At 57.9% G+C, this 12,943-nt stretch overlaps 1 protein-coding gene across 5 annotated transcripts in view; it reads left to right on the top strand.

The window, feature by feature from the left end:
* The window catches only part of PITPNM2 (phosphatidylinositol transfer protein membrane associated 2), a 100,072-nt gene continuing 87,129 nt past the window's right edge, over positions 1 to 12,943 (top strand). For all 5 annotated transcript variants that reach the window (XR_013959566.1, XM_080650499.1, XM_080650503.1 and 2 more), the window contains exon 1: positions 1 to 266. The gene's annotated coding sequence lies outside the window, so the exon portion shown is untranslated. The remainder of the gene's footprint in view (positions 267 to 12,943) is intronic.

Here is a 12,943-nt window from a genome sequence, read left to right as displayed (position 1 = left end):
CGCGCGGGGAGCGGCGCGCCGAGAGCTGTCCAGCCGCCCGCCCGGAGCGCGCAGACCCCGGCCGCCCGCACGTGCGCCGCCCCCGCCCCGCCGGCGGGAGATGCCAGCGGGGTCCCGGCCGCTCGCGCGGGGGCAGCTGGCGGCGGCGAAGGCGCGCGGAGCCGCGGGGCGCAGGCGGCCCGGCTGGGGCCGCGGGGCCGACGCCTCCCCGGCGACGTGAGCGGCCCAGCGCGACCGGAGAGGACGGAGCGACGCCGGCCGAGCGGGTGAGTGTATCCGCAGCCCAGCAGGAGGGAGGCGCGTCCCCGGCCCGCGAGGACCCCGAGCGCCGGCTGCACGGGGAGAGGCCCGGCCCGGCCGCCCGCGCGGGAGGGTGTGGCGGGCGCGGGGGACCCCGGCTCAGCTCGTCGCCCCGAGCCCGGCCCGCGGGTCGCCGGCCCCCCGGATTCCGGCCCCCAGTGCTAATGTGCCCCTTTCCGTCGGGGGCAGCTGGGGTGCAGAGGACTCCCCTCCCCCAGCGACGAGTGTCGCCGCGGTCAGGGCAGGTGTGCGTGCAGCGCGGGGCCTGCCTGGAGGAAGCGGCGGGCAGAACCTCGGCCCAGCTCCACCGCTTCCCCCACCGCTTCCCTCTCCCTCTGCCCTGGCCTCGGCGGGTGGGTGTGGGGCCTGGACTTAGATGAGCGCCCCCCCGTGCCCCCCGCCCCGGGGCTGGAGGACAGTCTGCCCCATTTCCATCCCTGTTGTAACCTGAGCTGCCTAGAGCCCCTGCTTCTCGCCCACCCACCCCTCGCCCTTTCCTACCAGGGACCGGGCCCAGGGGGACTGGGAGAGGGAAACTTTGGCGCCCCCTCCCACGAGGCGCACTAATCCCCCGGAGAAAGCCACAGGGACCTTCTAAGTAAACACGGTGGGCTTGCTGCCGAAACCTCGCTCCGGCAAGTTCCCCAGCTCTGTCCCCTTCTCAGGGACTGGTGGTCCCTGGACAGACATTCTGGGCCCCTCCTCTGCACCCCTGTCCCTCCCTCTGAAGTGAGGGCTGGGCGGTTCCCCAGTCTCCGGCCTGCTTCCTCTCCCCACCCCGGATTCTTCAGAAGCCTCCTTTGAGCATCTTTCTCGGCCCACTCCCAGCTCGCCCCACCCCCACTGGGAGTCACTGGCGCTGATACGACAGACGCCCCTTTTCTGGGGGGAAGGTGGTTAACGCTCCCCTTCAGGTCTGCATCTCCCCCCAACGCCCTCTCTGCTCTCACTCTCTCTGGGCTGTGTCCCAGTCCATTGTTTCTCTTATCGGCACCCGCCCTCCTGGTTTGTTGGGGACTTTGGTGGCTGGTTTATCTTCCTGCTGGATTGTGAGCTCCCCCGGGACAGGTGTTTCATTCATCCCTGGTCCCCGCCCTGGGCCAGCGCCCTGTGCACAGCCAGCGGCCAGATGGAGTAGGGCCCCTCCCCGGCTTCTCCCACCCACCCAGCTATTGGACGCTGTCCCCCTTGCGTTCTTCTGTGAGGAGCCTGGATGCTGTGCCGGGAAGATGTGCAGCCCTCTCTCTCCCTTTGCAGGGGGAAGGCAGTGAGTTAGGCAGGGCTGTTTTTCCTGTAGGGAGTGACTTGCCAAAGGAAGGGGACAGTACATGCTCTGCTCGCAGGCAGGCACAGGCCCTGGGTCCCCAGGGTGGTGCGTGTGGAGTGGGCCTTCTCTCTGGCCTTCGGGTCGCACTGTCTGCGCAGGAGGCGGGAGGGAAGAGGCCTGGGTTCCAGGCCTGGCTGTTCATAACATCTGTACAAGCTGAACTAAGTCACTTGCTTTCTCTCTCCTCTTTTTTTTTTTTGTTGTTGTTGTTTTGTTGTTGCTGTTAATCCTCACCTGAGGATATTTTTCCCGTTGATTTTTAGAGAGAGTGGAAGGGAGGGAGGAAGGGGGAGGAGAGAGAAAGAGAGAGAGAAACATTGATGTGAGAGAGACATGTGGATTGGTTGCTTCCCACACGCCCCCCGACCAGGGCTGGGAATGAACTTGCAACCCTGGTACATGCCCTTGACTGGGAATTGAACCCATGACCCTTTGGTGCATGGGGCCGTGCCCTCACCCCTGAGCACACCAGCCAAGGCCACTTGGTTTCTCTTGGTCTTGGTTGGCCCTTCAGGATCTGGGCCCCACCTCCTCCCCCTTATCAGCACTTCCTTATCAAGACCCACTTGCCTTCCCAGGTGAGTGCATCCCTCCACCTTTTGCCCCTAATTCGATTTCCAAGCAGAATGGCAGTTAGGGGCCACCCCATGAGACTGGGATCCCGGGGGTCGGTGCCGAGTCACGTTTTTCTGTACCCCCTGTGGCCTGGACTGTGGTGGGCGCTCAGGAAAGTGTCTGTCAGCTACATGGTGGGAGGGCGGGTCCCCCTTCCCTTCCTCCCGACCTGGAGGCCTACGTTAACACCAGGCAGATGGTCTCCGAACTCTGGCATCCGGTGAAGCCCCTGACTTGGCCTCAAGGAGATTAGAAGAGGAAACTTCTGCTGCTTCAAGATCCTGCTTTCGGGGCCGCACGTCCTGTGAGGCAGGGGCAGCCCTCTGGCTCCCGTAGCCGTGGGCAGGCGAGGCCGTCAGTGCCAAGTGAGCGGCCACACGCTGGCCCGCCACGTCCCAGCCTCGCTTCCCCGCCATCAGCCATTGCAGAAAACTGCGTATCAGACCCGTTGCACCGGCACTGGGGCCCCAAGTGGTGTTTGCTCAGCGGCTCCGTGGTGGTCCCCGGGGCGTTTATTAAGTGCTTCCTGGGCACCTGGGGATGCTATCAAAGAGAACCAGTCCTCGGGGTCTGCTCTAACACCTGGGCATTGGGCCCCTGTGCGCGAGGCTTCTTACAGAGTCTCCTATGAAAACTTACTTTGGAATTTAGGGGAGCTAGGTTGCTTCCTCCTTGGAGGATGAAAGAAAACCCTGTATTATCTGTGTCCTGTGCACATAGCATACGTGTGGCCTGCCCCACGTGCCCTGCGGGGTAGGTAGGAGTCTTCCCCCATGCTCCCCGAGATGGAAGTTGAGACACACAGGGACGTGAACTGATTCCCCCAAAGGCTGTCTGGATTTGTACCCACCCCACCCCACCCCACACTCTTTTCTGACCTCTCGGTCACCTCCTCCCCCTGGCGGGCAGGCTGCTCAGTGTCAAGCCAAATATTCCATCTAGCAACTGTATTCACTTACCCTCACGGTCAGCCTACCCATTTCTACTTCCCTGTACTGTCTGTCTATGTGGGTGTGTGTGTTTATGTGTAAATCTGTCTGCCTGTATTCTTCACAAGTCATCACAAAAGATTTCTGGAAACTGGACAGACGCGCGTTAAATCCACTAAGTAACATTGCACCTACAAGTCAGGCCAGCTCGCCGCGTGGTCAGGCAGGTGTGTCCCCACAGGCGACAGGCACGGTGTGTGTGCTAAGTGTTGCTCCAACAGCGGGCAGAGTTCAGAAGAGGAGACACCCTTTCTGGGAAAGGCCGTCAGGGTTGACTTCCTGGAAGAGGTGGGATTTGAAGAGGCCTCGAGGAATGGGTGGACTTGTGACAGCCAGAGCACCTGGAAAGGGTGTAGGACAGTGGTCGGCAAAGCGGCTCGCGAGCCACGTGCGGCTCGTGAGCCGCGGTTTGCCGCTCTGTTGACTAATGAGTTCGCCAACCACTGTCATATACTACCCTTTACCTCTTTGCACACAATATGCCACAATTGCCTAATCCTCACAGCTTCCAACTACACGGTAACATTTAGTCCAGTGGTCGGCAAACTCAGTTTGCTCCAACCACTGGTGTAGGAGTTAGAGTCTAAAATCTGAGTTTGTGGCCAAGTCCCCCCATCAGAACAGGTCTTTTTTGGGGGAAAGGAGAGAACTGGTCCGGGGGGTAAAGTGGGGGGCTTGGCGATGCCTTTTCAGATCCTCTGCTGTCATGAGGGAGGGCCTGGAGGCAATGGAACGGGAGGGCTGCACCCCGTCGGGGAGGATGAGGAGCTGAGGCCAGCAGAGGAGAAGGGACTCGCCCTTCGGCCTGGAACCCGGGTCCCTAATTGCCAGCTCAGGTCGAGGGGGACAGTAGCCCTGTCCATTGCCCCCCCCCCAATCCCCTGTAAAATGGGTTTGGGGTCCTGACTTCCTCACGCTCAGCCCGGCAAACACCATGACAAACCCCTGCTTGTCGGGAGGAGAGCTGGCGTTCACTTACGTTACTGATGTTAGCCTTCGCCAGAAGCCGGGAAGGAAATGAGCCCACGGGCAGGTTCCGGTAACACACAATCCAAGCGCAAGCCACAGCCTTGGGGGAGAGTGTCCGCCAGCCGTCTCACCCTCCTTGCTGGAGTCCTGCATCCTTCCCTCCGCCTTTCCCCAGGACCCCCCCCCCCGCCTTTCCCCAGGCCCCCCCTGCCTTTCCCCATGGGAGGGGCCGGGAGTCGGGCAGCCGGTGGCCCCCAGAGCAGACCTCCAGGTAGGACAGCCAGCCTTGTTACTCACGGCAGCTCTGTTCCGTAAAGGGCCTCGAACCCTGAATGAGTGAACACTGAGCCCGCGCTCCCAGCGGGAACTCGGGATGCGGGTCCTGTGAGCTTCGGCACAACGTGTTTGTCAGCCAATCGCTATATAACCTCATGTGATGTGTTCCTGTTTAAAGACGCCTTACTTAATAGATACTGTTGATTCATGAACATTGATCTCGGCCAACAGCGCCATCACTCACGCAGCTGAGCGAAGCTTATCGAACATGCATATTTTCTCCAAAAGGCACATCACAGCCATCCTGTGCTCAGGGACACCCAATAGCACTTGGGGCCATTTTAAATTTATTTTTTATTGATTTCAGAGAGAGGGAGGGAGAGAGAGAGAGAGACAGAGAGAGAGAGAGAAACAAACATCAATGATGAGAGAGAATCATTGATAGGCTGCCTCCTGCACGCCCCTGACTGGGGATCGAGCCTGCAACCTGGGCATGTGCCCTGACCGGGAATTGAACCCTGATCTCCTGGTTCATGGGTCAACACTCCACCACTGAGCCACACCGGCCGTGCATGAGGGCCATTTTAAACTGTGAAATTACCAACAAAAACCCACAAAAGTGTGAAAATCGTGGCACTAAACAGACAGTTTGAGCTGGAACAAGCAGGGTCCGCTGGTTCTGCCTCAGCTGGGAACATGTAGCTGAAGTGACTCAACATTTCTGCCTCTCTGCACGCGTCCACAGATGACCTCAAAAGCGCCAGGAGCCTTGACTTGGGGGTTACAGATAATTTCAGTGAGTCAGCGAATTGGTAACTGGGATCTGAGTCATGAGGATTGACCATACACAGAGCTTCCTCATGCACGCAGCACTCCTAAGTCGGAGGCCAGGAAGCAGCTCAGAGGGGTTTAGTGACTTGAGCTTGCACAGGGACCAGGCCGAGCCGAGACTTGCACCTGTCGCTGGTGGGTTCCAGGCGTGGCTCTAACGCCTGAGCTCTCCCAGCGCTTGTGGTAGATTCTTCCCTCCTCCTGTCTCTCCCGGTGCAGGGGACTCGTCTGCCTCCTTTGTGTTCGGGTCTGTCCCTTCGGGTAACTCCAGCGTCTAGAACAGGGCACCTCATTGATGCTTAGGAAGCCCTGGGGCTGTGGAGGCCGGGGCTGCGGATTGTCGGGTTTGCTTGGCTGGAGGTTCCAGGAAAAGGAGAAGCATCCAGGCATGCCCTCGGGAAGGCCGCCACCTCTCCTCTCCACGAGCCCTGGGCGGGAGGTGCCCGTGGCAGAGAGTCCGCCACCCCGCGTCGGCTCCTCCAACAGCACTGGTCCCCGAAGGAGGCGTTTCAGGCCAACCTGCAGCTTCCTGGGGCCTCCAGTCCTGGTCTCCTTCCTCCTGGGAACCTTTCCAGAAATGCTGTGCTCCAGTGCCCTGGGCGGAGCCGCTGCGGGAGAATGCACGATCCCGCTCGCTCTTCTCTCCCAGGCTCTGTTGCCCTCCTAAGCCGAGGGTGGAGTTTTCTCTTTTGACAGCTGGGGCTGCCCCCACCTCACCTCAGGTCTCTTGAGGGTCTGGCTGGCTGTGAGCTCTTTCCCATTGCTGCCCTGGGGGAGTGGGAGTCAGGGCCTGCAGCCTGCTGGCCTCACCGGGCCTCACCTCGGATCACAGGGATCCAGCCCCTGGGAGGCCCACCAGACCCCAGTGTCCTGGGTGAGGCCGGTGGAGGAAGGGCCAGCTCAGCAGGTACTGCTGGCTGTCCCTTCCGCCCCTTTAAAAGCCGTCTGAAAGGGGGTGGGGAGATGGGGGGTTAGGGATAGGGGTGTGGGTGTTAGGGTAGAAATAGATGACCATTCCCATTTCAACAGGGGACAGCTCCCATCCACCCGTCCAGCCGTCCACCCGAGGCTGGCCTGGAGGCAGGCATCAAGGCCAGCTTAGCCCAGCCCGTCTGGCCCCTGGGGCCCGGCTGAAGGGCCTGTTAATTGCTTTTCTCCGCACTTTGTGAGAGTTAACTTTTCACTTGCGGTTTTGTGTGTTTTTTTTTGTTGTTTTTTTTTCTCCATAAAGAGGGAGAAAAACCAAACACTTTGTGCAATTAGAATATTTCCCTCTTGGGCAATCACAATGGCTCCAATTCGAAGCCCTTTGAAAACCACACACTTGCACACACGAGAGAGGCGCGGGTGGGGGAGCATTCTGCCAGCAGGGCCGGCCCCACACGAGGCCGCCAGGCCGTGGGGTGAGGAGACAGCGATGTCACATTTATTTTGGGTTTGCTCCTGGGAGCACTTTTCTGCAAGCTGAGCCACCTGGGAGCCGGGAGGCCTGCAGCCTTCCCCACAGCAGCCGTGGGTACTACGGTTTACAGGGGGCTTGTTGGATGTGTCTTAAGAATCCAACAGGGAGACCCCATGGGTAACAAGAGCCTGGGGAGTCCGGAGCTCTCCGTGCTCTGCCATCAGTTGGACAGGCACCCCGAGGCCCCGTTTCCCCCTCCGCGTGGGACATTTTCCCCCAGCGAGCCATGTTTCGGTCAGGACCACGGTCTGTACGAACCCGGCTCGGGAAGGAGCTCATTGATTTGTCTGGGGGGCGGGGGGGGGGGGGTGCGGCGGGAGTGGCCAGGGCCTGGTTCCCAGATGCGGGCATTCGTATGCGGCTGAGCGCCCGCCTGGTCGAAGGAGAACGGCTTTTATTTTGGTTCCCAGCCTTGGGTGACTCACTGCAGCGTCGGGAGTTCACTCGAATGGCTGCTCACTGGCACAGTCTGTCCTGCCCTCCCGGGGGGCCGAGGTGGAGAGCCCAGATGACATCCATTTTTCTTTTCTTTTTTAATATGTTTTTATTGATTTTTCTTTTCTTTCTTTTTCTTTTTTTTTTTTTTTAGAGAAGAAAGGCGAGGGAGACAGAGATAGAAACATTGATGAGAGAAACACCCATCGGCTGCCTCCTGCTCATCCCCTACTGGAGATGGAGCCCCCAACCCAGGCGCGTGCCCTGAGCGGGAATCGAACTGGTGACCTCGTGGTGCATGGGGTGATGCTCAACCACTGAGCCACACCGGCTGGGCCCATTTTTCTTCTCACCTCTTATTCACCCCCACTCCCTAAAAGGGCCTGGTCCTGAGGAATGTCCGCTGACTTTCCAGCAGGGGGGAGAGAAAGGAATTCAGAAGCTTAGGCGTAGGCAAGCCGGAAGGAGCATTGGAAAAAACCAAGTCCAAGGGTGTGACCTTTCTTTCCACCCAGAGGAAGGGCTTCCCGTTTTTCCGACAGCTTGGCGTCCCAGGGCTGTGCGTTGAGGGCACCAGGCGCGAGGACTTGGACCCCGCTGGTGAGCTGGAGGCCGGCTCCTAGACTGTGGGTGTCCAGGTGGCCTGGTGGCTGCAGGGCTGGTGTTCGGAGGGTTTTAGGCTGATCGTGTCACCCCAGCAGGTGACCTTGACGATGGACTTTCCCGGCTGCTGAGATTCCTGCTCCAGGAGAAGGCAGCTCTTCCCACGTCAGACCTCAGGGCTCCGGGTCTGGCCCGGCTGCTCTGTGAGCGGAGGGACCCTGGCTTATTGGTCTTTGAGTCACCGGTGCCCAGCACAGTGGCCTGGTGACCATCTGTAGGAGGCAGTGGCAGCAGGCCCAGAGGTGGAGGGGTCTTGTCTACCCAGCTTAAAAAAATAAAATTAGCCAAAACCGGTTTTGCTCAGTGGATAGAGCATCGGCCTGCGGACTGAAGGGTCCCGGGTTCGATTCCGGTCAAGGGCATGTACCTTGGCTGCGGGCACATCCCCAGTGGGAGGTGTGCAGGAGGCAGCTGATTGATGTTTCTCTCTCATCGATGTTTCTAGCTCTCTATCCCTCTCCCTTCCTCTCTGTAAAATATCAATAAAATATATTTAAAAAAAATAAAATAAAATTATTTACTTATGTATTTACTTATTTGTTTGTTTTAAAACCCTGATATCTGGGACTTACCCCCAGAGAGTTTTTTTTAAAAAAAAATATATTTTATTGCTTTTTTATAGAGAGGAAGAGAGAGGGATAGAGAGCCAGAAACATCGATGAGAGAGAAACATCGATCAGCTGCCTCCTGCACACCTCCCACTGGGGATGTGCCCGCAACCAAGGCACATGCCCTTCACCGGAATCGAACCCGGGACCCTTCAGTCCGCAGGCCGACGCTCTATCCACTGAGCCAAACCGGTTTCGGCTAGAGAGTTTTTTTAAAATATATTTTTATTGATTTCAGAGAGGAAGAGAGAGGGAGAGAGAGAGAGAGAGAGAAACATCAATGATGAGAGAGAATCATTGGTCAGCTGCCTCCTGCACGCCCCACACTGGGATCGAGCCCACAACCCGGGCATGTGCCCTGACCAGGAATCGAACCGTGACCTCCTGGTTCATAGGTCAGTGCTCAACCACTGAGCCACACTGGCCAGGCCCCCATTTTTTTTTTTTTTTAAATATATTTTATTGGTATTTCACAGAGAGGAAGGGAGAGGGATAGAGAGCTAGAAACATCGATGAGAGAGAAACATCGATCAGCTGCCTCCTGCACACCTCCCACTGAGGATGTGCCCGCAACCAAGTTACATGCCCTTGACCGGAATCGAACCCGGGACCTTTCAGTCCGCAGGCCGACGCTCTATCCACTGAGCCAAACCGGTTTCGGCAGGCCCCCATTTTTGTATAAACCCTCAGTGCACACCGTGCTTCTGCTCGCTTTGGCTTACCTCTGGGGACAGGGAAAGACAACTGGGTGGGAGGGCGTAGGGTCCGGAGGTGTGAGGAGACCCTGGACTCCCATGTCCCTCTGGGGCCCTGGTTTCTGTATTCATCAGCGGGGGGAGTGGTGCTCCCTCCCAGGTGTCTGGTCCACAGGACCGGAGAGGTTGTGAGAGTTTAAGAAATGTTACTGCATTCTCTCATAGAGCATGCAGTGTGTTGGTGTGAGCCCTGAGGGTGGTTAGGGCCCCTTACATAGGGTAGAAGTGTGCAATATAGGGTCAGGGTGTGGGTGCGCAAGCCGGTCAAGCTGAGGAGAGTGCATGGGTGGGTCAGGCGGAGGGGAGTTCTTCTTATCTTGCTTTTGCAGGCTCTGGCTGTCTGCCCCAAGCTATGGGACCTTATAACAATACTAGAGGCCTGGTACACGAAATTTGTGCACGGGTAGGGTCCCTAGGCCTGGCTGGCGATCAGGGTCCATCTGTGGGACGACCGGCGGGGCGATCAAGGGGCTCCCGCTGGCACCTGACTTGGCTGGCCTGGGGCCTGTGGGCTGGGGGCAGCTCCTGCGTTGAGCGCCTACCCCCTGGTGGTCAGTGTGCGTCATAGCGACCGATCGTTCCACCGTTTGGTCGATTTGCATATTAGGCTTTTATTATATAGGCTATATTTCAGAAAACATGTCCGAGCAGCAAAGATTAGGGGTAGTTCATCCTAACTCCAGGAATGCTGTGCAGATACAGCAAGGGGCCGGAGAGAGGGTGGCTGTGGGAACTGTCTGTGCCTGCCCTGCCCCCGCGGTCAGGGGCTGCCTGGGTTTTCATCGCTCACAGGCAGGAGCCTGGGTGGCACGCGGCCTTCCACCCACCTGGGGCTCCGAGTGACTTCCACTTGCCAGGAGGTTCCCTCCCTCAGCGGTGCGGCTCCCGGACAAGGTGGCAGGCGTGTGACCTGCCTCTCAGTGGTCTGAGCACTCACTGACTTCCAGCCCGCGTAGCTGCAGGGGAGGGGCCGGGGGGCACAGGGCCTCCTGCTGCACAGACTCCGGGTGGTTGGCTCGATGCTCCAGGAACTGGAAGCCAGGAGGGTGGCTGAGGCAGAGCAGAAAGTCGTCTGCGATTCGCTAAGTCACACTTGCCTTCATTAGGCTAATTACCTTTCGCTGTGAAGTGGCTCTGCGAGCCGGCCTGGGAAACGTGTTCTCGGGCGGGCGAGTGCCGCATGGGGCCGTCGGGCCGCTTCCTATCCACCAGTGAAGGGGCCTAATTATGAACTCGGGTCTGGGTGGCGGATACTGGGTTGCATGCTTCATGCCTTATTTGCAAAATTTAAGGCCATTCAAAGTGAACCGTGATACAGTTCATACATGTACTGGTGTGTACTCGGAGTGTACGTCGGTCATAGGTTACTCGGAAGATAAGCGGAGACGGAGGGCAGAGTTGTAGAAGGTCATGGGGATTGAGAGCGAGGGGGTTCGGCGTGTGGAAAGTGCTGGTGACTTTCGGTGGCATGGCTGTCCCCTCTAGGGTCTCAGGCTAGTCCACCAGGCAGCTGAATGAGGAGCTTTTAGGGCCCTTACTCTGTGCCAGGTCCTCACCTGCCCTCTGCAGCAACCCCATTTTACAGAAGAGAAAACTGAGGCCCAGGGGAAAGGGACGACCAGTGGCTTTAAGCCCAGACTCTGGCTCTGGAGCTGGAGGCTAAACTGATGTTTTAGACAGATCACCAGACACTGGGTGGGTTTGGGAGTCCACTAGGCTTCTGAGAGCCCGTTATGTAAAGCTTCTGTGGGTGTGGAAACGTGTCCCCGGGAGAAGCTGGAGAAGGGACACTTCCTCCTTTCCGGGCTGAAGAACGGCCTCCCCTTGCCAAGGAGCTCCGAGTGCAGGAACATTCGTGCCCGGAGGCCAGGGCGCCCCACGCTTGTTGGTACTTACCCACCGGGAGCCCATTGTCCAGGCTCCTGTGGTGACCATCTTCGCCAGCTCCCCTGTGGAGCACAGGTGGTGCCCTGGGTATGTTTTCACCTTCCTCCTGGCTTGGCACAGCACAGCTGGAGCTGAACAGACGGGGTTTCGGGAGGTAGAGGTTTTATTTTTAGCCGCATGGCCTCTGTGATTCTGTCTCTATGGAGATACCAGGCTGGGGGCCACCAGGCTCTAGGCTTTCCCTGCCGGTGCGGGAAGTGGGTCCCCGGGCAGCCTGGGCTCTCAGTTAGGGACCAGGCCCTCAGGCAGGGTGTGTGAGTGTGTGTGTGTGTGTGTGTGTGTGTGTGTGTGTGTGTGTGTGTAAGAGAAACAGCGTCAGAGAGAGACAGAGATGCTGATTGAAGCTGTGCTGTGTGACCTTGGGCAGGTTGCTTCACCTCTCTGGGCCTGCCTTCATTTCCTCCCCCACCTCTTCTCTGGATCAGCTGATGTGGGCAGTCTTTGCGTCTATGGCGAGGTTTGAGTGCTGTGTGTGCCCTCGTGCGTCACTCTGATCCACGGGGCCCTCAGTAGATCGTCCAGGAACTTTCCATTCCTTCTTTGTCTTGATGCTTTTCCCTGTATTTTGGCTTCTCCATTCGAAGGCAGAGAATGAGGAGGTTGAAGGGAAACGTATTGGAGTCCTTGTCATACATTATCACGAAAGGCATTATCCAGGGAGGTGGAAAGGGCCTCCCTCCCACCACCCATGTGTCGCCCCGTGGGGCTGATGAAAATACTCTCTCTTCCGTCCCCGCTGTGGACTCCTGCCCCACCCCAGCAGGCAGTGGCACGTGGCACCTTAGCTCCGTTCCTGCAGTGGACACAGCTGAGGCTCAGAGTGGTTCAGGTATTTGTCCAGAGAGGCCCAACCGTACGCTCCGGAGCTGGCACCGCACGGAACTTTCTAGACTCTGCAGCCAGCATTCTTTCCGGGGCTCTGTACAGAATGGGGGTGGGAAGGGGTGGATGCCAGGGATCAGCCACTGCCCCTGGCACTTGTCTCCACCCTCCCTCTAACATCTCCAAAATGGCTGTTACCCCGAAAATGGAAAATGACAAGTGTTGGCGAGGATGTGGAGAAATGGCAACCCTTGTGCACGGATGGTGGGAATGTAAAGGGGTTAAAGGCAGGCTTACCAGCGGACCCTGATGGAGAAACAGGATGTCGTGCAATGTCATTCGGCCACAAAAAGGAAGGGGGTTCTGGCACAGGCTGCACCGTGGATGAACCTCAAAAACATGCCGAGGGAACACAGCCGGACACAAAGGACAGTGTTGTGTGATTCCACTGAGACGAGGGAACCCATAGACACAGGAATGGAAGGGTGGTTGGTTAGCAGGGTGTGGGGGTGGGGGGCTGGGTACAGAGCTTCTGTTTGGGATGGTGAAAATGTTCTGGAAACAGTGGCACAGCATTGAGAATAGTCTTCATGCTCCTGAGTTGTACACTTAAAAAATGGCAAGAAAAAATCTCTCAGGCCCTCGCTGGCCAGTGTTGCTCATTGGTTAGAGCATCAGCCTGTACACTGGAGGGTCTCTGGTTCGATTCCCGGTCAAGGACACGTACCTGGGTTGCAGGTTCCATTCCCACCCCAGTCAGGGCACGTGCAGGAGGGAACCAATCAATGTGTGTCTCTCTCACTGATGTCTCTCTCTCTCTCCCCCCTCCCTCGCTCTCAAAAAATAAATGAAAAGAAAAGTACCCTCACTCCTTGGGTGAAGATTTAAAACAAAACCTCAGGCTCATCTTGGAACCTCAGGGGGTCTTGGTGGATGCGTTGCCT

This window comes from Plecotus auritus (genome assembly GCF_963455305.1).
Source record: "Plecotus auritus genome assembly, chromosome: 13".
Classification (NCBI taxonomy): Eukaryota; Metazoa; Chordata; class Mammalia; order Chiroptera; family Vespertilionidae; genus Plecotus; species Plecotus auritus.
The sequence above is the reverse complement of the archived record's forward strand: the minus strand, read 5'-3'. Positions and strand labels throughout refer to the sequence as shown.